Consider the following 26,977-nt stretch of genomic DNA (forward strand, 5'->3'; position numbering starts at 1 on the left):
CTCTGGCTCCAAGTCAGACCCACCTCTACACCAAGGCTGAGCCAATTAGTGATGGTTTCTGTGCCTCTGCAATAATGTATTTAAGAAGGGAACCTGAGAGGGGATTGGGACTTGTGAGGAGGACTTTCAAGGAGGACACCTATGCAAACACTGAGGTCAGTGGAAGGAAAGAGGAGGAAGGAGGGGAGGTGAGTCAGAGCAGAGACCCCCCCCGTATCCTGTGGTGATATGGCAGGGCCATCCCTCTCCCACCCCCCATCACCCATGGAGGTCTGTGGTGGAACAGAGGCTGACCTGCAGTGTGTGAAGGACCCCACACCAGAGCAGTCAATTGCATCTGAAGAAGGCTGGGACTCTGTGGGAAGAAGCAGCCCCTGATGTTATAATTCAGTGCTGGGAGGACTGCAACACGTAAGGGTGACTCACATCAGGGCAGCATGGGAACAGCATGGGAAGGACTCACACCAGAGAAAGTTAATGGAGGGCTGTCTCTCATGAAAGGGAAGCCATGTGGAACAGGGAAAGAATGTGTGGTGTTCCCCCCACCCTCCTGAGAAGCGAGGAGCAGTGGACTGACTGTAACTCCCATCCCCCGCCCCCTGTACCACTGCGGGAGGAGGTAGAGAGATCAGGAGCAGAGCTGAGACCAGGAAGAAGGGAGGGGTGAGGGGAGCTGTTTTTTGAATGTAGTAGTGCTTCTCACTGTCTCACCTTGTCTGTTAAGTGTTGTTTTTGTTAATGTTTGAACTAAAGTGGTGTTCTTCTTCTTCCCTGAACAAGTCTGTCTTTTGCCCCTGACTGTAATGGGCAAGTCAGCTGTCCCTGTCCTTATTTCGATTCCCAAGCCTTTTGCTTCATTTTCTCCTTCCCAGCACAGGGAGCGGGGAAGGGGTGAGTGAATGGCTGGTAGTGCTCAGTTGCCTTCTCAGCTCAAAACATGGCAGGTGTGAAGAAACAGTATCAGAATTAAGTATATGTTCAGAAATCAGAGAGATGTGGTAGAGGGGCAGTGAGCAAGAAAATGACTTCTGGTCACTGTCTTTGATATCTTCAGTCTTTCTCTGTGTCAATGTCCCTCCTCATTCTCTCTTATACCTCCTTCTTGCTTCCTGAGGTCTTTTTGCATCAAATAATCACAAACAGAAGATCAAGAGCAGTCCAATATGAAAGATCCCTCAAGAAAAGAACAATTATCTGTACTCAGCAGGAGTTGAGGAGAGCAAAATTAACAACTTTCTAACCCCTAATCCTCTCTTCTTGTCCCTCTAACTGTTTTACCCATGCTGCAGAACAAGGCAGCATCAGTTAACCTTTTCAGGCATGCTGCAGCACTCCCAGACTATTGCATGTTGTAAAACCTTGTTCTCACACTAGTCTTGTGTATTCCCAGTGTACATTCCTGCCTTTCCCAAAATAATGTGTGTATGGCAGAAGGTGAATTCCCCATCCAGAGAAAGGCCTTACAAAGTAGCACAATATTGTTAGCTTTTATACACAAATTTATCACACATAGCCCAATGGTTATAGAGATTTTTCCTTTTTTCCTTCTCCATGCATAATTGCAAACCCTGACATAGTGTGATCAGCAGCTGGCTCGGTCTCCAAACTCACTTAGCCTTTGGCATCTTTGTTCAAGCTGCAAGAGCAAAATCCATTAATGTCATCTTCAATGCTCTTCTTGTGGTGTGGTATGTGCATATGCTAAGACCGAAGCAACACATGGCTTTCACAGAAGTTATGGCATTGTGGAGCCCTCTGCTAACTCACTGCCATTTCATTCCACTTTTCTTTTCTGTATTTTGCTTGTCATCCAAGGTCTCATTTGAAAAAAAAAAAAAAAAACAAAACAAAACAACTTTCTGTTCATCAGTGGGTTTGACTTTTTCTTTCTACCCAGATTTACTGTTTTACTTATATATATATTCCCTTGTTAAGAGTTAGTAAAACACATCAGAAAAAAAGACCAAACACAATTAAGAAGCTATTAATGTAAAAAGCAATCACATAAAATTCATTATAGTAACAAGCTTCAGTTCTGGTTCCAGTCACTCAAACTTTCTTCCAGTGTCTGCAGAAATGAAACTAATATAGGAACTGAGTTTGCTGCAGCCTGCAGGTCTGCAGACAGGAACTTCTGCTGAGTCTGAAGTTCTTTATGTCTCTCAAAGGTTCTCTTATAGGAATGGATTACAGTAGACATGCAAGCTAAGTACTAGTTGATTCCTGTTATAACAGAGGATTAAAAATGAGCATGGCTTCAAAAGCTAGAGCCACCAGCAAAGTAAAACTGAAAAAGGAGCAAAGAAGCTGCTGTACAAATTGAAAAATCCAATCGATGATATTACTTTTGATACTAGAGCATAGGTATCACACTTCACAAATTGCTCATTATCACTGACTTCACGTATCAAGGAGACTCTAATGTACACAGTCTCAGGCCACTTTATTCACTCTTAACAAAGCTAGAAAAAACCTTAAATGAGCTGCTCTTACAGTTGAAAAACTATTTGCCACAATATCAGATGAAAAGAAGAGATTCATTTTATTGGTACTGCAGTTTTATGCTTGAACAACTTTTGGGACAGAGGAATGTTGTGTATGAATTCAGAAACAAGTAGAAAATAGACAGGGCAGATGTTATACTGACCTCTGTTCATTAGAATCTGATAGGTAGTTTGGTTTATCCCTTTCTGACCAGATAATATTGCCTCTAGGGAAATCATTATCAACAGTGCATCTTTAAGCCAGGTGTTGTCACATATTGGATATCTAATTCTTTTGGGAAAAAATAAGTTCAGTTGAAAACTAAAACCGATTTTGATACTGCTGCTGGTGTACAACAATAAATAGAAGTTTTTGCATAAATGTACATACATAAATATGTATTTGCACATAAATATAGATATGGTCCAGCTGTAAGAAATTACTTAGTAGGTGTTTGAATTGTTATTTTTCAAATAATGTATCTTTCTTCTTTTGATAATATTTTTACTGTCAGATCTTCCTCCACATCATACTTCTAACACTAAAATGGAACAGAAAAGAAAATGGATTGCTGTTCTAATTAAAAAATATTCTATAGATTCTTAGCCCAGAACTTCCTTTGACTTGTGAATTAGCATCTGAATTGAATTCTTATTGGTGGTTTCTCTACAGTTTTTGACCCTGAAATAAAGTATTGATGAGATATTTTATGAGCTTTACTTGTCTGGCTGATATCAAAGCAATGTGTGTTGCATTTAGAACATACCATAACAAAGCACTAGTGAAGACACATTTCCATAGCCTTGTACAACCTTGCAAAAAAATCTACTCTCTTCTCCACAAACTGACTTTCATTTTACCTATAAAAATTTGTGGTGTATGAGAGGAGCGGAAGGGTTTTACTCTTCCTTACTGTTACAGATCCTGGAAATCAGAATCGTAAATTCTCATAACAATCTAAGGAAATCAAAGGTAGAGACCAAAAGACATCAACAGGGAATATTTAATGTTCTATGAATGAGATGGGATTTCAGAACCTCTAACCTTCTACAAGGAGGGAATATGAACAAGAAGTCCAGGGCTGTTCAGCTAGAAGGTTATAATTGATAAATGAAAACTAAAGAACCCAAATATATTAATTTGTTCTTGGATGAAAAACAGATCTTTTGAACTTTCAAACTGTTGCTCTAGGCACAGCATAAGCAGATTGGTTTTACATATAAGAAGAATGCAATGTAGTTGTCTATCTGGAGTCGTTAACAATATTCTCCATTATCTGGCTCCATTATACAGTTTTGCATAATCCCTCAGGTGCCAATACAGATCTCTAAGTAGATGAATTAGGTTAATAGACTATAATATTGGCTAGCTGTAGCAGAAGCCTCAATGTGAAATTATATCTACTTATATTTTAATTTCTTCCACCAAAAAAAAAAAATCAAACAATTATACCACTAATAATTAATTTCATTCACAGTTACATAATTACCTATTCAGTGGAAAGATAGATCTCACATTTGTATCTATGCCATGAGTGTATGCAGGATTATTCATTTAAATTAGTTCACATACAGTATTTTCTGTACACTTATATATCATGTTCAAAGAAAGTGTCAGTGGATACTAAAAAGTCCATCTTTTTCTTCCAGTAAGTTTAAGAACTTCCATTTCACAGTTTGCTTGGTAAATTTAGTTCATAAACTTCACTATTGGAAACATGACATCATTTCTGTATGATATTTTTTGCTTATTAAAATTATATATTTTTGTGGGTTTGAGGAATTTGATATTAAAAAACAGGGTAAAAGAAATAACTTACTAAATTTGGTCAGCAAGTCTCTTTTTTATTTTCTGTCTCCTGAGTTTAAAACGGTAAAAATTAAATCCACAGAAATACTAGGACTTGAAAGTTCAACTATTTTCCCCACACAAAAGCAGCAATACGGATTTCATAATGAAACAAATGTACAAATTTATATATGCATTTATATATCTACTATGCTATAAAATCTGAAACCCACATGCGTCCTTATGAATAGTTTATTTCTATTTCCTGATTCTATCTTGATCACACAAGATACAAAGACAAATCTTAGTTTTACTCAAAAATGGGTTGCTCTTTTTCTGATACACATATTTATTAGGGAATTAAAACTGATATTTTATGTCAGAAAATAATGTATATTGTCTCACAATCATGTAAATTATATTCTAGTTAATTCTTTACATATTTTTCTATTTCATTGTAATTGAGCTGGAGTTTCCATTTAATAGTCAACACTGATACACTAACCTAACTTTGTAAGTGGGTAGAATTAGTGTAAGACTGCAAGTTATTTGTGTATGTGAAATTTCTTTGTGTGCTCAGTAACTTCTATTTATCAGAATTAAATTTTACTTGTCACTATGGAAGTAAATTTCAGTTTCTCTGGAAATCTTTTACAATTTCTGCAATCTTGAATAATCTGATTAACATGCTCCTAGCAAATATCACCACCTTCCTCTTCATCTTCTATTGCATGACAGTGCTGAGTATATCTAACAATCACATTCCTCATACAAACCTTTGCAGAATCCAGTAATTAACTTTTTTTGTCATGCTAAAAATTGATAATTGATTCTTACACTTTATTTTCTATATCAAAATCTGTTTATAAAGCACCACAGTATTTTACCTTTCATGACATGACCAGGAAGTCTTAATAAAAGCTTCTGCAAAGGACTTTTTAAAGACTTTAAAGTCAAAATAAATTATATTAATCTGTTCTCTTTTATCCACTATTTTAGTAGATTAGGGGGGCTTAAATTTCCTTTGCAGAAAGTGTGCTGGTTTATTCTTGTCATAATGAGTTTATTGAGGTGGTTTGTCATTCAGTCATTAATAATGGTTTCAACCCATTTATCTGAAATGTCAAGGTGCTGCATGAGCTGGCGACTCCCTGGGGGTCAGGAACTGCAGGTGATACCCACAGGTGCTGGCAGGGTAGGGGCTTCACCAGCAAGGACTCATCCTACCACCCTTAGCAAGGTAGCAGGGCAGGTTAAGGGGGCATGCAGTTTAGAGGCAGCCCAGAGACCGTATTGTCGAAAATATCCATCCTGATGAGGAAGGTCTGAGGTTAAGCCAGGAAGTGAATCCATGGTTCAGGTCTAGGATCCAAGTCAGTGGGGTATATGGCCAGGCACAGAGGCATGGCTGCAATGCAGATGCTAAAGAGTTAAGTGGGGTAAAGGGCCACAGTTTAAAAGCAGCTTCTACAAGAGGGAAGTGCTCTCTTCACAGGAGCTTTTTCTAAATTTTTCTTCAGAACTGTTCTTATCAGCTGTCCTTGAGTGCAGCCAGCTAAGGACTCTGAAATAAAAATGAAGTCTTACCAGCCTATGTCAATGCAACCCCACCTAATATGCTTTCATTATACTACATATTAGTATGAATACTTAAATTATTTCATTGAATTCTTATATGCATTTAAACAAATAAACAAACAAAAAAAGCAAAGACTTGCTCTTAAGCAGAAATGTAGGATTATTCCTGGGTGTTTGAGAACTAATTTAACTCCCTTCATTTAAAAGAAAGCAAAGACAGTCTGAGGAATGCATCTGTGTAAAATGTATAAATTTAATTTGATAGTACAGGCTGCAGATCCATTACTACCTTTACAATTCCTTTTTGATTATTTGTAACTTTTTATCTCCTTCTCTATCCTGCATTTCCACTGTAAGAAAACAGAACTAATAGTGGATTTCATTATTCTGAGTTGATAGGGAAGCAACCTTGAAGATAACTTGTAACTTCTGTTCAAAGACCAGCAGTCCTCCCTGGCAACTGATTTATTTGCTGGAAAGTTTTACTGGGTGTTACCTGACGGTTATCATTTTGTGCAAGGGTGGTGACACAAGAATTCCTTGGTTTAGATGAAAAGAAGAAGCAATGAATGATATTGTATTCTCTGAAAGACTGTATTGAGTTCAAGAAAGCTTCTGGGGAAGGAGAGAAAAAAATTCTAAATATTTTTCTCTTTGTAGACCTATGTAATTTTAGCAACACAGTATCTGTGTAAAGTTTGGACATCTATGTGTGTCTCGTATGTACCTCTGGAGGGAAGAACTGTAAAAACAAACAAACAAACAAAAATAGAAAGAGTACCTACAAAATTGGAGATCTGGGAAAATCTTGCATTTAAAGAACATGAATTATTTTGTTAGGGGTCAATTCTAGAGGCAAAGAACATTTAGATGTGGAAGCACTGTTCCTGCAAAAGTGTAAGTTTTTTGTTATTTTTTTTTTTCCACTCGGAGGGAAACACAACTGGAGCTATAACATGGATATAAAATATTCAGTTGATCTTATGAATAAAACCCACAAAATTGAAATGAATGATAAATCTATATTTATATCACAAGACAATTTTTATTATCAGAATTTAGGATTACTTCTAATTTGTGGAATAGATTTCTTCTTCTCTCCCTTTATTGAAGATTTATTTTTTCATACTAGCCACAGCCAGAAAATTTAACCTATATAAGCTTTCAGGATGATGCAGCCTAGTTGTTCCTGTATTATTCTCTCACCTTAAGAGTTTCTCTTCTTTGATGATACACTTTATGTTTTACTCTTCTATTGTCTTCACTTGTGATGTAATTCCAAGGAAAGAAAAGTCATCTGGGATTCAAACCAAACTTAAACTAATGGAACATTTCTAATTTTGTCCTGATATTTATGAAGTTTCTCCAATGATATTCAACAGTATTCATTTTTCTCCATTAAAGATATCTTAATAGTTTTCCCAGGATCTATCTACATTGACAAAGGGCTTATATTTGCACCTTGAATTCTAGTAGCTAGTGAACAACTGAAAGAAGCCTCTCTTTTAGATTAAGCAGAATGTAAGAATTTTGTGTGTCTCAGTGCTTTCAGAGTGCAGGATAACTTTCCATGACTTTGATGCATGTCACAGGATTTGCTAATGAAGCAAAGTCACTCAAAGAAATTCTAGTAAATTAGACAGAGGCAAGGGACGTTTCCAGTCTCTGAAACTCTGCTGTTCATACTTTAAAATTGTCAGAATGATCCCTGAAATCTGTTTGCTCTGTGACATGCAGCACTTGCCCAAACAATTCCTGGTCATAGTTCTGAAGCTAACATAGGTCAGAGAAAAATCCCTGAATTCATCTGTTTAGGAGAGTAACAAAGTTGAAAGTATGAATGTGGGATGTTTCCCTAGTTGGCCTCAGTGTCAGAAAATGGTCCCAGCCATGTTTATCTTAATAACATAGTCATAACATCGCCTCTGCTTCTTTTGAATACCAGCAGATACCCTATATTTCTGGCTGTCAAATTGTTTCATGTCACTAAATTTTGGGATTGTCTACTCAAAGGCAAAGAAAAAGAATACTTAAAATTTAGCCAATTAACACTTAACCACATAAGACAGCTGAACTAATATGAATGCAAAATATTGGTTTCCCCTCAAGGTTCATGTGACAAACTGGTATACATTTCATTGGACTTGGAGAAGAAGACTATACCAGCTGTACAGACCTTCAACCTTTGTAAAAGCTTGCAGATCTAGATGTCTTTGTAATTAATTTCTCAGTCTGGAAGTTACTTGGGTTAATAATTATTTTCTCTCCCTTTCCTCTATTTGTTATTCTTTAACCCAAGGAAGAAGGTATTTAGATGAATTTCCAACAAACCACAGTTTCCTACCTTTTGATTTGTAAATATTAATTGCATTATGAATGGACCAAATAATTTTAATATGAGGTTTATGACAGATAGTTAATGTCTGTCTATGTTTAGCTGAGCTATTAACAAGTTACAAAGACATTGTGAGACACAGTCCTCTTCCTCACTAGGAAATGTTCAAACACCACTGTGACATTTTGTCACATACAAACCATAGTTCACATTTACAAGATCTGTTAATCATACTTATAAGAGTTGCATGAGTAAGTTAATATATCTCAGATAAGACCAGAGATAATAGTAACCATGATATTGACACAATGATGATTTGTTTAACACATTGAGTATAACCCATTTTGAGGTACACAAATAAAATTTACTATTTTGTTTAACTAATCATCTCTAGTAGAAAAACAGAATTTTTATTTTTCATTACATGTTTTCTAGACACCTTGTTGCAATTTAATTATTAATAAACAGTTTCTATATTTGTATCAGTTTGTCTGCTTACATACCATCCTTGTAACATGAATTAAACTATATTTTAGACTTTGATATTTGTTCTCTCTAATTTCTTCATAAGGTGAAACAAATGATTCATAATAATAGTAATTATTGAATATTTCTTCTTCTCTCCTGAAAAATCAAAGCTATTTGCAAAAAATGAAATTTTTTTTCTCTCTTTAATCTCTGATGGGTAAATCTGTTCATGATTATCTAAAATGTGTCATATTGTCAGAAATAGAAAACAGAATGACAGTACTTATCTGACCAAGTAGAACTTGTGGTTGAATTTCATAAACCTGAATACTGTTCTGGAGTTGGACATTACATTTGGATCATAGCTAAATATTGTATAAATGTCACTACCTTCTCCTTTCATACAGGTTAGAGCAGTTTAAATGTAAGGGATGCAATTTAAGTTCTTTCCTTTACTTGTGAAGAATTTAATCAGTTACTAGAAGAATTCTCTGAGCAGTATATGCCTAGCCACCCACCTTCAGTGGAACTCACCCATTTGCTCCTGTCTTGTATGAAATAATTAAACACCGATTGGCCCACTGCAGAGGATTAAAAGGGAGTGTGATTCTCTAGACTTCTTTTTAGACTATTTTCTGGATGACTTTAAGTCACTTTGTAAATAAAAAAATAACAAAAAGTCAAATAGTTGGATGATTCTATTCTGAAGGAACATGACTCTTTCTGACATGTCCAATGACTGCTTAATGACAAATACATAAAGAACAGGGGCTCATATCTTGGCTTTGCATTCATAACTGAGTTACCTGAAAGTAAACTGCAGAGTCAGAGTTCTTCTTGCATATCTGTCTATAGTTCTTCTATTCTTCTCAGTATATTGACACAGTCTTGAGAAAATTGTGACCTTGTTTCTTACCACAAGTACAATAGTACATGAAGCACTGGTGAATTTTCTATCATTTCTGAAGTGAATGAACTGTTCTGTATTACAGTAATTTTAGTCATATTTATAGTTAAATATTTATGCATAGTTAATTTCAAAAGGAAAACAGCTGACTGTTTTGTAATGTCTCATATTTCGGCAGTATTTATAGGCAATCAATTATCTCTAGGTCAAGCAAAATATGGTTTAAATCCGTCTTTTCCATCTTAGATGATTGTTAGGATATAGAATACAAGGAGCCTGGTTTAGTTCTCTTACCTCAAAAATTTGAACTTTGAACAGTGAATAGAAATTTTACTTTGAACAATGAATGGAGAAATGTGCCACCTTACTCCTTGGACAAGGATTTTTTTTTTTTCCATTTGTCTTCTTGTTTTGTACATAAGTCAGTTTTCTAAACAGCATATATGAATACAGTTCTACATATAAACTGTACAACAAAACTGACTGCCTAACTCAGAGCAAAGGATTCTACCAGGTAGTAGTGCATATAAGAGTCAAACGTTGCAACGTTTAGTTCCTATACCCATTCATCTATCTTGGGGCATTACTAGAATATCCTCTGCCAGCTGAATACATGCATATGTATTGAGGTAAACAATGATTCAGATGTTCTTTTGTTTAAATCCTCTGAATGGCTTAGTGCAGGATGTCTTCTTATATATGTCTGATATCAGAAGAAATGAACTGGAAGAGTGTACTTGTGACTGTTCTCTTTTAAATTATATTTTATTTTAAGAGATTATTTTATAATGTCATTCCCTGAAAGGAGACTGTCTTATTACATAGGAGCTGGATGGATAGAAAACTGTCTCAGAATGTACTAATGCCAGACCACTGACCTTTTCAGAGTGAGGAAATTCAGACATCCAGATTCACTTTCATCCCCAATTTAATGCTTTAATCAACAGCCCGTAGTCTGGGACAATTCTGAAATGGAAGAAGAGAGAGAAATATGAAGAAGAGGGTGATTTCCATTCCTCCTGTTTAATCTGTCATTATATAGTTAAGAATATAGTATTTGTGGGGAAAGAATGAGAGGGAGAGATAAAGTGAGAAAAAGAGTATGTTTCTGTAAACCAATGGCTAGAACTTTTTGGTAAGATGGAGACCTGAGTTATTTTATCTGCTGCTAGGATTCCCTCTGATTTTTATTTATTGACTTCTATTAAAAAAAAAAAAAAAGGAAAAGATTTTTTGCACTAAATTCTGAGTCAGATGCCTAAGTTTTGGAATCACCTAGAGCTTCATTTAGCTTTTTCTACATAATGTGGATGGCTTCACATGTTGACTTCACTTTAATTCAAGACACCTCTCTCTATGAGCAATTTGGAGACGTGTTTCTAAATCAACATGGTTTGAATCAACATGTTTTCCTGAATGCTATTTGCTTGTTTGAAGTAGTTCTCGGAGCCACTAGCTTTTTATCACTTTGTCTAAGGATAAAGTTCTGAAAAATTCTCATGCCAAATGGAAGCAGGGTCCTACCTCTGAAAAAGATGGATCAAAGAAGATCACTGATCATATGCTAATAAAGAATCAGTGTCTACATTTCGTGGACTGGATTCAGGATTTGAACTGTATCTAAAATTCCAGGTGATAGTCCTGCATTTTGAGCTTAGGTTGAAGTTGTTAGCCTTAGGCCTTTGGCAAAATCTACAGAATGACCCTTTTCTGGAAAGCAATTACTGGACATCTTGTGTAGAACAAATTTCTTCATTAGAAGAATGTCTCTTTATTAATAGCCAAACTCTGCTACTGAGTTGGCCTTTACCCAATATGAAGTGACTGGAGTGAGAGGCTCTACTTAAAGTGAAAATTAGTATGGCCTACCTTGTGCCTATTAGCAAAATAAGTTGTTCTCCTCTGATAACTTTATTTCTCTTTCACTGGATTAAAGAGAAAACCTTACCATACAAAGACAAATGAAACAATTATGAAACTTACCCTCACTGGGGAAATATCTATATGCTAATAAAAAAGTTGAAACAAAAGTGACAATTAGAAAATAAAACAGACTTGTCTTGAGGGTTGTTACCTCTTTTCCGTAAGAATGAGTAAGAAAAGTGTTTGAAGAATAGGTGGATGAAAGGGAGTTGCACCACACACACACACATTGATTTCAGAGGCTAATTTTCAGCTAGTGAAAGAAAGATATATTCACAAAAGCTATTAGTGAACCATTTAGTTCACGCATAATACTTTGCTTTTGACAAGATCAGTTTAAAATCCATTTGAATAATTTTAAATACATACGATGTTTTTTTCTTAATTCTTCCTCCTTTATTTTAGCATTAGACTTCTTAAAACCACTTGGTGAAACAGATGAATAGCCTGTTGGAATGTAATATAATAACAAAGTGTATAGGCCACCGAATAAATTTGTTATGCATTCTTGCTGTGCTTAGATCTAATGTTGTCCAGTCCAAAAGTTTAGTTGATGGAAATCAAGGTATATATTGATGTGCCACCCTGGATTAAACTGTAACAGACAGCTGCTCCCATTAGCTACTGTCTATCTGCTGAAATGTGTTAACTAATTATTTGAAGGTTTTTCAGTCCATTTCAGTGCAAAGTAAAAACCTTCAGTGGGAGTTATTTTTACTTTGTCTTGAAACAGAGTAAAGTACACACAGAATTTCAGAATCCTGATAATTTCTGAGATATTTGTGTTGTTTATGCTGACAGTTTATGCTACATCTACCAGAAAATACAATAAAAATATTGTTCAAAATAAACTCTTAAACATTTAAGTAGACTAAATATGATTTAACAACAATGCCCAGTGTGCTCAGATCTGGCTACTCTCAGAAGTTTAGTTGTCTTTGCCTTATTTTCTGTTTCCACAGATGAATATCTGGGAATCTGAGGATTCTACATATAAGTGAAGAAACTATGACTGAATAGCTTACGCACACTAAATCATTCAAACTTGATAAATTGACCCCATTTAACTCAATTACTGAGATAGTGGATAGAAATAATAAATAAAATATGGTACAATACTATACACATTATCAATATTGCAAAATCCACTGATTCCTGGAATAGTTATCAAAAAGATTATGATACCTTCAGTTTGATTTTGGCAAATAATAAAGATGTAAGATGGAGGAAGATAATATGTCTTTACTGAAGTATAATAAATTGATTCTGTTTAAAATATATAAAAGAATAAATAAAGGTCTGGTTCTAAGTTCCTCATTTTAAGGGAGGGAGAAAATTTAGGTCTGTGAATGTGGATGATTTATGAAATTTCTCTAGATCAAAATCACAGATATATTTAGAACTTGATTCCCATGTAAGGGGAAAAACATCTTAAAAGACATCCTAAGAGTACAACAACAGACAATAAGGGTTTTTTTCAGCCAAAGATTTTGTATATGTTTTAGATGTGTTAATAAATAGAGATTAAGGAAAGAAAAAACAGACACTAATCGAATTAGTGTGGAATTAAAAATGACCTAGTTTTGGCCTTGGCAATACAAATTCCATACTTTAGGTTTCAAACTGATTTAAATGTGAATGCTGAGGATCAGTTGGTTATGTTAGACAGAAGTATAGTAAGAAGTTTTAATAGTTATTTATTTTAGAACACAAGAATGTATTAATATCTACAATAGATGTGACAGGAGTTCATCTCCTCTAATATCATCTTCAACACTGACCATATATTTACCTAGTGCAGCATAAGAACACAGAAAACATATGATGATTCATCCTAACGTTTTCCCAACCTCTAACTCTTTACTCTTTTCAGCTCTGGATTTGTTAATCCAGACATAGCCTTCAGTGAATGTCTTGCATAGTCTGCACTTGATTCTTAGTAAGTTTTTGATCTTTGCAGTATCCTGTGATAATTTTTTTTTAATCTGACTGTTAATACCTTACTGATACATTATATATATATATATATATATAAATATATATATATATTTTTTTTTTTTAAGATAGAGTGAATAAGCTCCATTTATTCTGATACATCTACCTGTCGTGGTTTGAGCCTGGTCAGCAGCCAACCACCAAGCAGCCACTCTCTCTCCCTTCTCTTCTGGCAATAAGAAGGGACAGAGAGCCAGGCTTGGGGTTCGAGATAGGACCGAGATGGGGAAAAAAATCCCCCTTTATGGGCATGAGCAAAATGCAGACTCATTAGGGGAAGAAAAAAAGAACATATATTTATTACAGACACTAACAACACATAACAGAGTAGGACAGTGAGAAGCATTGCCACATCTTGAGAACACCTTCCCCCCACCCCTCCCTTCTTCCCAGGCTCAGTTCTGCTCCCATTATCTCTACCTCCTCCCCCAGTGGCGCAGGGGCAGGGAATGGGGGGTGCAGTCAGCACTGCCACTTTCTCCATCTCCGGTGGGGGGAGCTTCTGGAACTTGTTCCCCCTGCTCCATCGTGGTCCCCCTCTCACAGGAGACAGTCCTCCACAAACTTTCTCCAACATGAGTTCCTCCCATGGGATGCAGCATTCTCCATACTGCTCCATCATGGGTCACTAACTTTCTCTGACTGGATTCCCTCCCACGGCTGCAGCCCTTCCCGAGCTGCTCCGGTGTGGGACACCCCTGCATGCTGCAATCCTCCCAGTGATGAATTACAGCAGTGGGGCTATCTTTTCCCGTAAGACCCCGGCCTTCTTCGGGCACAGCACCTTGATCAATGAGGTGGAATCCACAGGCCATAAATCAGTGTCTGCTCCACCGTAGATCTTCATGGTTGGCGGGGGGGGGGCGCCCTTCCGTCTCACCACAGGATACAGGGGGGTCTCTGCTCCAGCACACCTCCCTCCCTCCTTTCTTCCTCTGTTCCTCCACTGACCTTGGTGTTCATGCAGCTGCAGCAACTCCTCCTCACAAGTCCAACTACACATCACCACGTCCCTTCTTAAATACGTTATCGCAGAGGCGCAGCTGATTGGCTCAGTTTTCCAAACAGAAGTGGAGCTGACGTGGAGCTGGGGGAGCTTCGAGAAGCTTCTCACAGGGGGACACCCCTATAGCCCCTTCCCTTGCCACCAAAAAACTCTCCACCACTCACTCAACCCAGGACACTACCATTTCCTGGATTTTTTTAATTTCCATGTTGGCCAGAAAATGAATTACTTAGTTGATCTTTATACTGTAACTCATTAAATATAATTTCTTAAACTCCTAGTAAAAGGTCACAGGAGCTTTACTGAAGTGACAGAACAGTGTATCAGGTTTCAGGTGGCCTCATATAATTTTGGATTTTTTTGGCAACTGGCTGGTGACCACTTGCACACCTTTTTTAACTTCAGCTCCTTGAGTATCTGGTATGGTAGAAGTTTCACAAGCTACATAGTCATTGCATAAATTACATTTATTTTGTTTGTGCCAGGAAACAGCAACGGCCTCTGGCTCCCTAGGGGGCCAGGAAGCCATAAGACATAGCAATTTGCCACAGGGGCTGGCAGGGTACAATCCTTACCAGCCATCACTTGTCCTACCAGCCCCAGGGAGTGGGCAGGGAAGCCCTGATACATTTGGCATAAAAGACAGGGCTTGGTAGCAGGGGCTGCAGGGTACCCTCTGGGGGAGTAGTGTATGAATTGTCCTGTCCTGGTCACAGTGTGTTCCAGATGGCTCTAAATAGAGGGAAACAATCCATCACACCTCAAAACTTCAACAACACAGAGGACCACACAGCACTTCTCTTCACGCATGTTTGAGGAAGGATGATAGCTGCTGGGGGCAAGAGATGTAAGAAGGAGATATATGACAAGAGACATGAAAGGACACTCAAAAGGGAACACATGAGGAGGTATGTGAAGAGGAATGTTTGGAGAAAAGGGAGAAGGAATGAAAGAGGTGTGTGGAAAGAAACATTGTTGGGGACACATATAGAGATGCACCCCTGGAAGGAGGTGCTCTGTGTTGGAGCAGGGAGACCTCTGAAGGGACTGTGGACCATGGGAAACCCATGCCAGAACAGGGGAGTTGTAAGAAACAAGGAGCAGTGGAAAGAAACCTTTGTGCACTGTTCCCAAACTCCTGTACCACCTGTTTCCTCATCAAAGTGGTTTGGAGGGAGTGAGTGAGTGTAATGTGTATTGAAAACAAGAGTAATTGAGGCAAAGAAGGAAGAAGTGTTAGATTTAAGATGAGCATGGAGAAGAGGGACAAAAGGCATTTCCCCAAGAATTTCTTTTTATCTTTTTGTTTCTCAGTACCTGAATGAATAATTAAAAGCTTCTGATAATTGACAATGAATTTAATACCTGCTTTTGTAACTCCAAACCATGCTTCTAAGGGGTTGATTGTCAGCTCAGAGCTGATCATTTTTCATGAGAAGTTAGGATGGCTTATTAAATTTCTTATTAGAATTGTGAAAACAGTTATTATTGCCTTTAATTTTATGTTTGTTCACATTGAACTTCAACTGCCATTTTAGTATCTAGTTTCTGTAAGATCCTTCTTCAATTACTCATAATCAGCCCTTATATTTACTATCTGGAATAAACTCCTGTCACTAGCAAAATTGGTCACTTTGCTTCTTGCTCATTTGGTAAGCTGTATATGAATATTTTCAGAGGTCATGTCAGTGTAACTCAGCACCACCAGCTCAGTATAGGCTATTGGCAGTTGACTTTTATTTCTCATAAGAACTAACTGACTTTTATTACCTTCATTTCTTACCCTTCTGTAAATAATTTAAACCTGTAAAGATCTTTTATGCCATTGATGCTCAGTTTCTTTAAAAGCATTTGGCAAGGAACTTTTCAAAGCTTTTCGAAACCTGAGAAGGCTTTATCCATTAGATTACCTTTATGTTAAAGGATCTTTCAGGAAGGAATTTGATTTTCATTAATGTTCACCAAAAGCCATAAGGTACTCATGAAATTTTCTGATGATAGAAAATTGGAAGTTATCATCAATACAGAAGTTCAGATTATCTGATAGGAAGAATTAGATTGCCTTCAAAATTAGATAAAATATGGGCAATCATCCATTTATGTATTAATAAAAATAATTTCTGTTATAAACTGGGATTTTTCTACTCAAAAACATCCAAAGTGGAGAAATTAACATTCTAAGCAATTACAGAATGACTAGTTTCCAAGGGGAAGGGGGAGAGGTGAAGGGTGGGGCACTTCAAAAGCTCTATCAGAAAAGGTATTTCTGTTGTAGAAAATAAGTAGTAATGACATTTTACAAGACATTAGTCAAATACCATATAGAATCTTTTGCACAGTTCTTGACATCTTTTTTAAGATAAGATGTACAGAAAAGTTATTAAGATGACCAGAAGGATAGAAACTATTTTATGGAAGGAAACTCAATAAGCATAGTCTGTTTAGTAAAGTGAAGCCTCGGAGAGGATATGTTTGCTTTCTAGAAATAAATTCCAAAGAAAAGGATGACATAAGCTAAAAGACAATGTTTGCACAAGAAGAAACAGGTATAAACTCTCTGTGACTAAATTTAGGTTACCAGTTACAGGAATGTTTCTAAGCATGAGAGAAATGACTATTGAAAAGACTGAATAGGATTATCTCATCAATTGTTTTGGGATAGCAGGGCACATAGTCTATTACAAGAAAATGTTTGCAATCAAAAGATATCTGTGACCTTTGGATGAAGTAGAACTATATTTACCTGCTTCTTCCTACCCTTTTCTATTTATTTATTTATTTTTCATTCTCATAAAGGTTTGCATGTATTTGCTTAGGGGTATATTTCTGGTTCAGTGAAGCATAATGATAAGGAAACCTGGAGCGTCCCATATTGTGATTCAGCTTTGCAGTATGCTCTATAAATGTAAAATCACAGTTTACTGAGATGCCCTAAGGTGACAGGAGAGAATGAGGAAGAATCTCAGCAGCCCATTGACGTGTGAAGGTAACTACCTAGCAGTGGAGAACCTTCTGTATGACGTGTTAATTCATTCTTAACAATAAGATGAACAGAGTTTGAATTAGACTATGGAAAACGTAGAAAACTAAGAGCCTAAAGAAATAGGAAATGCAAATGTATCCATAATCAAGAGGAAAGCATATAAACCACCATGAATAACATAAGTAAAGTTTATTTAAAATGAGGAAGTCACATTGATCAGAAACAAGTCTTTTCTTTCAATTGCTCAGATGAATATATACATACTGTACTTGCAGAGGAATTTTGACTTTGGGATAGGTTGCATAATAGTTACCAGTTATAATTACTATAACATTCAAATCTTGAACTTTTTCCAAATACTACTTAACTTTAGCCTTTGCATGCTGATTGTTGTATTTCTTCATTTATGTTTCTTTTTACATGTTGCTGAGGATACCACTTACAAATCATTCAGAAGAAACTTAATTCAGACATGAGATTTGTGTGGACAAGGAAGCTAAATGAAATTTAACACAAAGCAGTATTTTGCTACTTACAAAGAATACAGAGGACAGAAGGAAGGTTAGTCACATGAAGAAACAACAAGGAAAGAACCTTTTATCTTGTACCCTCTGCCATAAGTGGATAAAAGAAAAACTATAAACTGAAGAATGACTTTTACCTTCATTGCCCTTCACATCATCTCTTTCTTGTAAACTTTAATTTTTAACATTTTTCCAAGGAAGTTGGATTGTAAAGGTTTTTCAGAACTTTATGGTCAACAGCAGAAACTTAAATAAAGCCCTGAATTTTTCCACCTTTTTCCCCTGCTAGCTTGAAGGCTGTTAATCGTGCCGTGCCTTTCAATGAGAGCAGTGGCAAAAGGAGCATCATGAAGAACAGGAATGTAATGATGTAGTCTGGCTGCCTCTGTTCATCATGCTGTGCTGAGCACCCTTTGCCATTTTAATGTATGTCCTCCATTTTTTGTTAGAATTTTTATATTTTTAATAAAAAAAATCCTCATATCCATTTTTTCACATTAACTTTTTCTTTTTGAGGATATGTTGCATGTAGGTATTCAATAGATGTGCAAAGTTTCTAAAATCCTTTAAAATTATTGAAACATTATGAAATGCCACTGCACTTGAGAAAATATTTTATGCAGAATTATGATTGCTAAAGCACTAAATGTAGTAAGTAATTTAATAAAATTTAAAAGAGAACAAGTTGATGGACAAGTATCTGTGTCCTTTACCCTTTCTTAGCTGATGCATACAATGACAAGATTCAGGACTCAAATACCTTCTATTAATTTTAGAAATTATTTGTAAAGGAAGGGAGAGGTGAATGCTCTTACTCATAAGAGGGGAGGAGAAGTGTTACCTGAGATCTAATTAGGGGTGAATTCTTGTTATATTACTCTTACTAATACCTATATTATGGTACCACCATTAAAAGAGATCAGCTATGTAAGAGAAATATAGTACAAATAGAGGGGAAAATCAGTCCCAGATTGGAACCTATAAATAAGATACAATAAATGGCTTATTCTGGAGGCTACTAGATAAAGTCAAAACATGTAAAGTTGTGCATAGTCTAAATAAAGAGGTCATAAGTATCAGGAAAGAAGATGTCCTAAATGTGAAGTATAGCAATATAATGTGCTCCTCAGTTAGAATGCAATTAATATAGAAATGGAAAATTACTCTGTATAGTAGGAAACCCATGACCATCCTTTCTAGATGAACCACTTTTAGTGAACATGATAAACTTTCTCATGCAAAGGTGTCACTACAGTATGCAATGAGAAGAAACTATAGTGACCACATAGACCAGCCTGAATGAATAGACCATGTGCCCGCAAATTTCCTGCACCTTCTGCAAGGTAAGGCCATCATTCTGAAGGTTATAGTTATCAGGCCCATAATAAACACATTGTGTTTGGAAGTTCCACTTCAGACTTTATTCTTTATATCTCTATTTAAATACTGGTTGCTTTTCCAATATGTGTGCTTTTTTGGATGGTTGTCCTAGAGATAGCTCCTTTGTGGCCAGAATAACTCCCTTGCAGCTCTGGTCATTATATAATTTTACAACCGCAGAAAGAACTAAGCAACTTTTACAACTTGGTTAATTATCCAATTTGGATGAGTCTTGTCCCTTGCTTTCTCAACTGTAGAAAAATTTTGTTCAGTAAAATTAGATTTTGAATAAACTGATTGTGGAGTTATTCTTCTAACATTTAAAAAATAGGTTTTTGTCCTGGTTGGGGCTGGACTAGAGTTCCTGTTGGTTCGGCAGCCGGAGGAGTGCTGCAGCACCCTGAGACCCCAGGGGCTCCCCAGGTCCTAGTGCCCTCACCTGTGTGCAGGGGCGGGGGGAGCACAGCTGGAGGGCTGGGCTCGGATTGGCCGATAGTCCATGTCATGTGACATTGTGCTCACTATATAAAGGCAGGAGTGGACTGGCAGAGGCTCTCACTTCTGGGAGTGTTGTTGTGGTGCCTTTGTGTTTGGGATCTCCAGCCAGGAGCAGGTGGCTGTTGGTTGGTGAGCAGCTGTATGGTACATTACCTGTTGATACTGCTGTCAGTGTATTATTCTGTTACTGTTATTAAACTGTTTTTATCTCAACCTGTGTCTCCCTTTGCCCCTCCGATTCCCTCCCCATTCCCAATTGGGGGGTGGGTGGGTGAGTGATTGTGTGGCATTTAGCTGTTGAGTAGGCTCAAAGCGTGACAGTTTCCCTTAAAGGGAAAGGAGGAAAACAGTGGTAGTGTACTCTCTCTCTCTTTTGTTCCTATTATTTTATATATTATTAACTGGGGTTGATTGTGTGGCACTTTTATGTACTTTCTAGTAAAAATCTCTTTGCAGCAATGGCAAAGAGATTTGCCACTGGGCATCAGTGCCCAAATAAGACTGGAGTATGTTTCTTATAAAAATAAATTGCATTAGGAAATATCAAGAACATATGTAATCAATTTCATTTCCAGATAGAAACCAACCTATTACAAAGCTCACAAATCTTCTCTAGCTTGGCAAAGAACTAAGTATTTTCACTAATTCTCACGTAGCTGGGAGACAATATTTGAATACTGAGCATATATGCAGTCTAATTCAGTCAACTCTTGGTTTCTGGAAACATAATTGACAGAGGGCTGTGAGGAGGAAAATTTTTGTATGAAGATTGTTATTACTTAATGAACCTTGTAAATTTGATGTGCTGAAGCTGAAAGAGGGTGTATTTGAATGTGAAGAGATGGGAAATAAAGTATGAGGTTTTGAAATTTTCTAAGCTGTCTCAGCAAAAGTCAGTGATGTGCCATCAAGTGTTTTAGGCAAATGGCGAAGGGGGTAATCGCAAGCCTAAGTAGAAAAATATCTTTTTCTCCAGCCTTTTATTTTTGTGCAGTGTTTTGTGAGATAAAGACTGTGATGTTCCCTTTCTAAATATTCAAGTACCTATCACTGCTTCATTGAAAACTATTTTGCTCTATAGAAAAGGCCTCTGTGAGCCATTTCTTCCATATTGTTGCCTGACAAGCTCTGATCTTTTTAAATGGAATTGGCCTTTTCCATGTGTATTCCTTGATTACATGTCTATTTGGAAAATGATAATAGCAATATTAATTATATCGCAATATTAATAATTGCAATATTACATTGTATATTTTATGTAGAGATTGAAATACAAGAACTGTAATCTGAATCTGTTATTATACTTGTATCAAAAAGACAATTCCAAGATGATAGGTTGGGGATTGAAGCCTACTCATATTGCAACTGCCTAAATGAACAGTTTCAAACTTTCAGCAGTCTTTACTGGCTACGCTACCAACAAAGGCTACTGAGGAGATCAGCAATGCATTTAAGTAATTTGGGCTTCTAGATACAGAAAAAGCGATTGTTTTACTATGATATTTGTGTGTGTCTATTTCCTTTCAATACTGCTTGTGTTCATTTGTAGGATAGGATATTCTCTTCTACAGCCAGTGGAGTGTAGAAAATTCAGCTGGCAATCTTTTCCTGATCCATGGAGCTCATGGCACACAGGAAGAGTAATCTGCAAATCCTGTTTCTACTAAAATTAAGTGAAAAATATTCAATAACTTCTGGGATCATGACTTTTGTATAATGCATTGTCAACAGCAGCTTGAATGGGACTGTAGCTCATTTTCACATTTAATTTGTATCTCTTCCTCTCCCTTTTTCTTGATAATCTGCCTCACACAGAGGAAAAATATTGTTTCTTTGAGGTGTAGGGGGTTGCAGTTCCTTCTGAGTTTACAACTAATAGGTGTTGTAAGCTATTGCCTTAAAGTGTGATAGTGCTGATTAAAAATATCTTGCCTCTCAGAATAGAAAGGGCTTCCGCATTCCACTGACTTACAAACCCATCAGGAACTTAGAGCCAGGAGCTATGGCTTCTTTGATATTTACCTCTTTCTTTGTCCTCATTTAACAACATTTTGATTCCACATGGAAAACACCCCTTTTATGATTTCTGAACTATTAATATAAAGATTGCAGTAAATCCTAGGAAGAATTTGTGAAGAAAATTGAATGTGAAAACCTCAATGATAAATTAATTATGAAAAGTTTAGGCAATTAAAAATAAAGTGAAAATGAAATATAATCATGAAAAGTTTAGGATTGGAAAGACATGAGGAAGTGGTGTTAGGATAAAGCTGATCACTTTAATTTGTCACAAGGAAACAGTACTTATGAAAGGGGCAGTTATGCCTTCCCCACTGCTTATGTGTTGCCCTCTTCTGTCAAGACTAATGTTCCTGTGGTTGTGCAGTGAGATGGATAAGGGAACTGATGTAGCTAAAAAATAATATTTTGTCATTGTGTTGGTGTAACAATCAAAAATGTAAATGCTAGCTCATGGAAATCTAATGAAGTACATTTAAAAAAGTATTTCTGTTCAGTAAATGGTAGACATCAGTCACAGCTTTTCAATCAGTAAGGAATGCAGCAATTCAAAATTAACAGTAGAAATTGAATACAGTTCAAAGAAGAGAAACAAACATGATGAAGGGTTTGGGTAATTGAACTTGGAAAGAATGGCTAAAACAGAGCTGTTTTTGTTTGGCCTGAAGAAAAGAACATTAGGAAGAGATGTAATAACCGTCTAGGCAAATGTAAAGGGACATAATAAAGGTGAAGTGATCAATTATCTTCAATAGCCAACAAGTACAGAATGAGCAGTAATGGTTCTTAAGCAGCTGGAACAAAAAATGGTAATAGCATTTTATAACCTTTGATGTGTTCAAAATATAGGGCAAATACTAATTTTCATAATATTTCTCTGTGTGAAGTGGATATTATCAATGCCTTTTAAAGATGAAGATGCTGAGGTAAAAATATTTGCTGACTTTCCCTAGTTCAATTAATGAAAAGCCTAGACTTATATCTGAAAAGGTTTTCATAATTGTTGTATCAGTAGGTGCTCAAGATAGAATCCAAAAAGGGACTGACCACTGATGAATATTGGGTTGAACACTTAGGTTCCATGTATACTGAAAGGAAACAACAATCCAATTCACAATGGATTCCACAGAAAAGAAAACAAAAACCCCACTCTCTAGAAAAAGACTGCCTTGAGTTACAGTCCATAGAAACAATATTAAAACCAAGAGTTGACTTAAATTTTATCTCTCTCTGGGACTTGGTAGCTTTACTAGGCCTGCTCAGAGATACTATTTTAGGTTGACAGCACAGAGTCTTTCCGTAAAGGTGAATCTTTTGGAATTTGAGCCTTAAGGACTTAAATCCTTCCATTTGAATTTATTCTTCAAAGAATGTACAACTCCTCAGAAAAAAACAATTAGTTTTTTGTGAAGATTTACATTTAGAAAAAAGCTTAAAATATTTAGGGACGTGCACATTATATGGCATATATGAACATATTTAAAGATATTTTCATATTTGGACTGAAAGTTTGTTTCAAATGAGGTAAAAATCTTGCTATTGTATTCAAATGTGCTAGGAGTTAATTTTCATGTTTTATGTCATTGTCTTAATCAGTCTAAATAATGTCACTAAAGCCATTTTGTAGGAAATTTTTGTAGGGTCCACAGAAGTGTTTTAGATGCTTTACAGTCATGCAAGAAGATAAGTAGCTACTTTGAAATGCTTTTGGTTTAATTAGACAATTTTCATGGAAAAGGGAAAAAAAGGGATAGGACAATTATTTTCCTTTTTACCCCTTTTCTAATATTTGACTCTCTCTGCTTTCACTTAGCTACTTTAGAATAATATAAAATTGCACATTTTTTTTCCTCAGATGATAACAAAATAACAACATAGTCTGACCTCATCTCATTGCATAGTTTCAGGAGTCTTAAAGTCCATTAAAGTGCCTTTATCTTCAGTTGATTATCATTCTCTCTACATTATTATTTCCCCAACCTATGATCCTTAACTCAACATGCTTCAGTTTAAAGTTGCTCTCATTATAACTGTCAGTATGCCTTGTCAGAAACTGTTCTGTCAGGCCACCTGATTAGGATTTTTTATAGATTAGACTAAAAAGGGGTTCCATTTTTAAAATGCTTGATGAAGAAATTGAGATTTTTCTCACATGTGCATCCCCTGGACAGAGTGCTAGTTCATTAAGTGAGAATTAGGATATTGTGAAAAAATCCTAGCCTAATTTCCCCTACTCTTTGAATCTCTGTAAATTCTTATATTTTTTTTTTACCATAGTATCCATCTTTGTGCCAAGAAACTGCTTGAATTCTTGCAGCATAGGACTCCTAGGACCTTTAAGCAACAGTTTAAAGAGAACTGAAGACAAGTGCATTTGCCCAGGTTATTCAGTTCTAACTCCATTTAAAAAGTGAAGAGGATGTAGTTTTTTTAATTCTTAATAAACAATTGGAAGTCATGAAAGAGAAGTTTTCTATTACATAAATACATCTTTGATTTGAACTGTTTGAAACTTTTTATTTCATGGAGGGTACCCAGAGGCTTAACATAGCCATATTCATATACCTGATATTCCTATAGTATGACATAATTTATTTTGTTAACTACTTAGCACTGAAACATTGCTCCTGTAGGTTTAACCAGGCTGGTTTGAGCAATGAGCATGAATTCTAGAGGACTTCATGTGGAAAGACATTTTTTTATGACCTGTAAAAATATGTTAAGTGGCTAAAATTCTGGCCAGTTAAATACTTACAAAGATATGCTCAGGAAATTTTTGGTTGTATGGCTTTAATTCCACACTATGGGAAGTCACAGCTAAAGACCATCTGCTGTAGCAGATAACAATGTACTGATGCTGTCAAATCTCATGAGCAAAACAGGATTGCTACCCTGTAGAACACTAGAGGAAAGAAGATGTAGTGAATCTATCTGTGGTGTTTACAACAACTTGCCTGCTGAAAAGAATTGAACTCATTTTTTTTCTTTAGAAGCCACAAAAGTTGAATCCTCCAATACCAAATTACCAGAAAACTGCATTGTCATGATGTCATCTAGCTAGCATGGTCTTTTAAATCAAGAAACCTGTTATAAACAAGGTAAGTACACACTACTAATGCTTATTAAAAATGTCTCTTCCTGAACCCCTATTCTGCTCTCCTCTTCCTAGGTGTACATTTTTTTATACAGTGTTCATTAATCAATTAAAATTATTTGCAAGCTGCAGTTCCAAGCTTCATTAATATTATCAACAAAACCTTACTAACAAAAAGGATGGCTCCTACTCACCCTGAAAAATCATATCCTGATCTCTTTCGTACTGTGATAAACATCTGGAAGGATGTGGCCACAGCACTATTACCAGTAACTCTATTATTTAAAACCCTCATGGAGAAGGATTTGTAAAGCTTGTCTTTTCATCTTTTTCCAATGAGGTAGAATTATTGGACTGTAGCAGTTTTGCTTCTATATTTTAGTAGATTCAGCTTCCAAATTCTTTAAATCAAAAAAGTTGATAGTCTTCTGTTATAGTGAAAAATAACTATCTTTTTTTTTTTTTTTAATAAAGACTTGGAAACTTTAGTTTTATATATCTGCTATAATAAGTGAAAATTCCACATACCCAAACATATAAACTGTAGAGTTTATGAACAGTATTTTAAGAATCAGTATTTATTGAGAAGTAGAAAAATTAACTGAAGTATAAAACAACTTTGTGAGAAAAACAACAGTATTTTCCTACTCCTTGAAATTTCCCTTCATATTCTACTTACTTGACTTTGTTTTAGAATTAAGGTCTGTGGTCCTAAAAGGTTAGTTACTTAGCAACTAATGGAATAAATTTAATACTGAAAGGCTATGACAGAACTGATGTTATGAACAGACCATTTTATATTTCATCAGTTTAGCACACTTTCTTTTTCCATTCCCCTTAGAAATGACAAAAATAATCATAAGGGATAGTTAGGAAATCATATATTGAGAAGTTCTTCACTAGCTTCTCTCGCTCTTTGTTTAGGTTTGTTAAATTAAATTGTGGAAAGTAAATGGCTTTCATTAATAAATAATTTTTCAGAGGACTGAGCTCACCAAAAGAAGCACATGTGATGTGTTTAATCTTATCTGACTTTTCACTGTTTTCTGTTGGTTATAATCAGTTACAGTGAGTCATTTGTGATGACTTGGACTATCATCTCAGTGCTTCACAAATTCATGTCTTGTGAAAGATGCCAGTCTATTTATGAACTGCTGTGAAACTTGTGATGTCTAGAATTCTATCTAAAATTGTTAAAGTCTCTTTAGACACAGCAAATGTATAATACTGGGATAAAGCACTAGGACCTTCTCCTGAGGAAGTCTGACCAGCATCTATACATTGGAATTCAAGTTTTCAGAAAATCTATGATAAATTAAATTTCACTCACATAAGCCAAATGTTCACATAAACCAAATCTATAGTGCTTTTAAATAAATACAATAATTTACAGGAAAGGGTCTCTCTTGCTCTTCTTTTTTTCTTGTATACTTAAATTTGTGTAATGTTATTTAGTGTAGATTAGCAATAATGAGATAAATGACAGGAAAAATACAACTAACAATGGGGAGAAATGAATTAGAGGCTCATTGAAAAGAGTTGACTGATGTTATTGTGAGGCTGCTGTCTACATATGAAAAATCATGGTGATGGTAGAAGAGAGGGTTTCTGGTGACTGGAGAAACTTTTATGAACATCTTTAAGACAACAACAAAGACGTGGAAACTGTAGACAGGTTTGAATAGCCTCAATTCTGGAAAGATCATGGAGAATTTCCTCTTGAAAAACATTTCTTAGCATGCAAAATTTAAGAAGGTAAATGAGAACAGTTGACACGCTTTTAATAAGGCAAAACATGGCAACTAAAGTGATTGCTTTCAACAGTTCATCAAGTGGCAATGGGTAAAATGGGAAAACAATAAAATACACCTTGTAGTAGGATTTTGACTTTTTCTACTGTAGCAGTTTATTTGAAAATACAGGATTTATAGGCTGAACTACTGGGTGAGTAGAGCCATAAGAAGGACCCCAAGGGTCTAGGATATTAATTAATGC

The sequence above is a fragment of the Tyto alba genome, unplaced genomic scaffold (assembly GCF_018691265.1).
Source record: "Tyto alba isolate M040663 unplaced genomic scaffold, T.alba_DEE_v4.0 Super-Scaffold_6, whole genome shotgun sequence".
In the NCBI taxonomy this organism is placed as follows: Eukaryota; Metazoa; Chordata; class Aves; order Strigiformes; family Tytonidae; genus Tyto; species Tyto alba.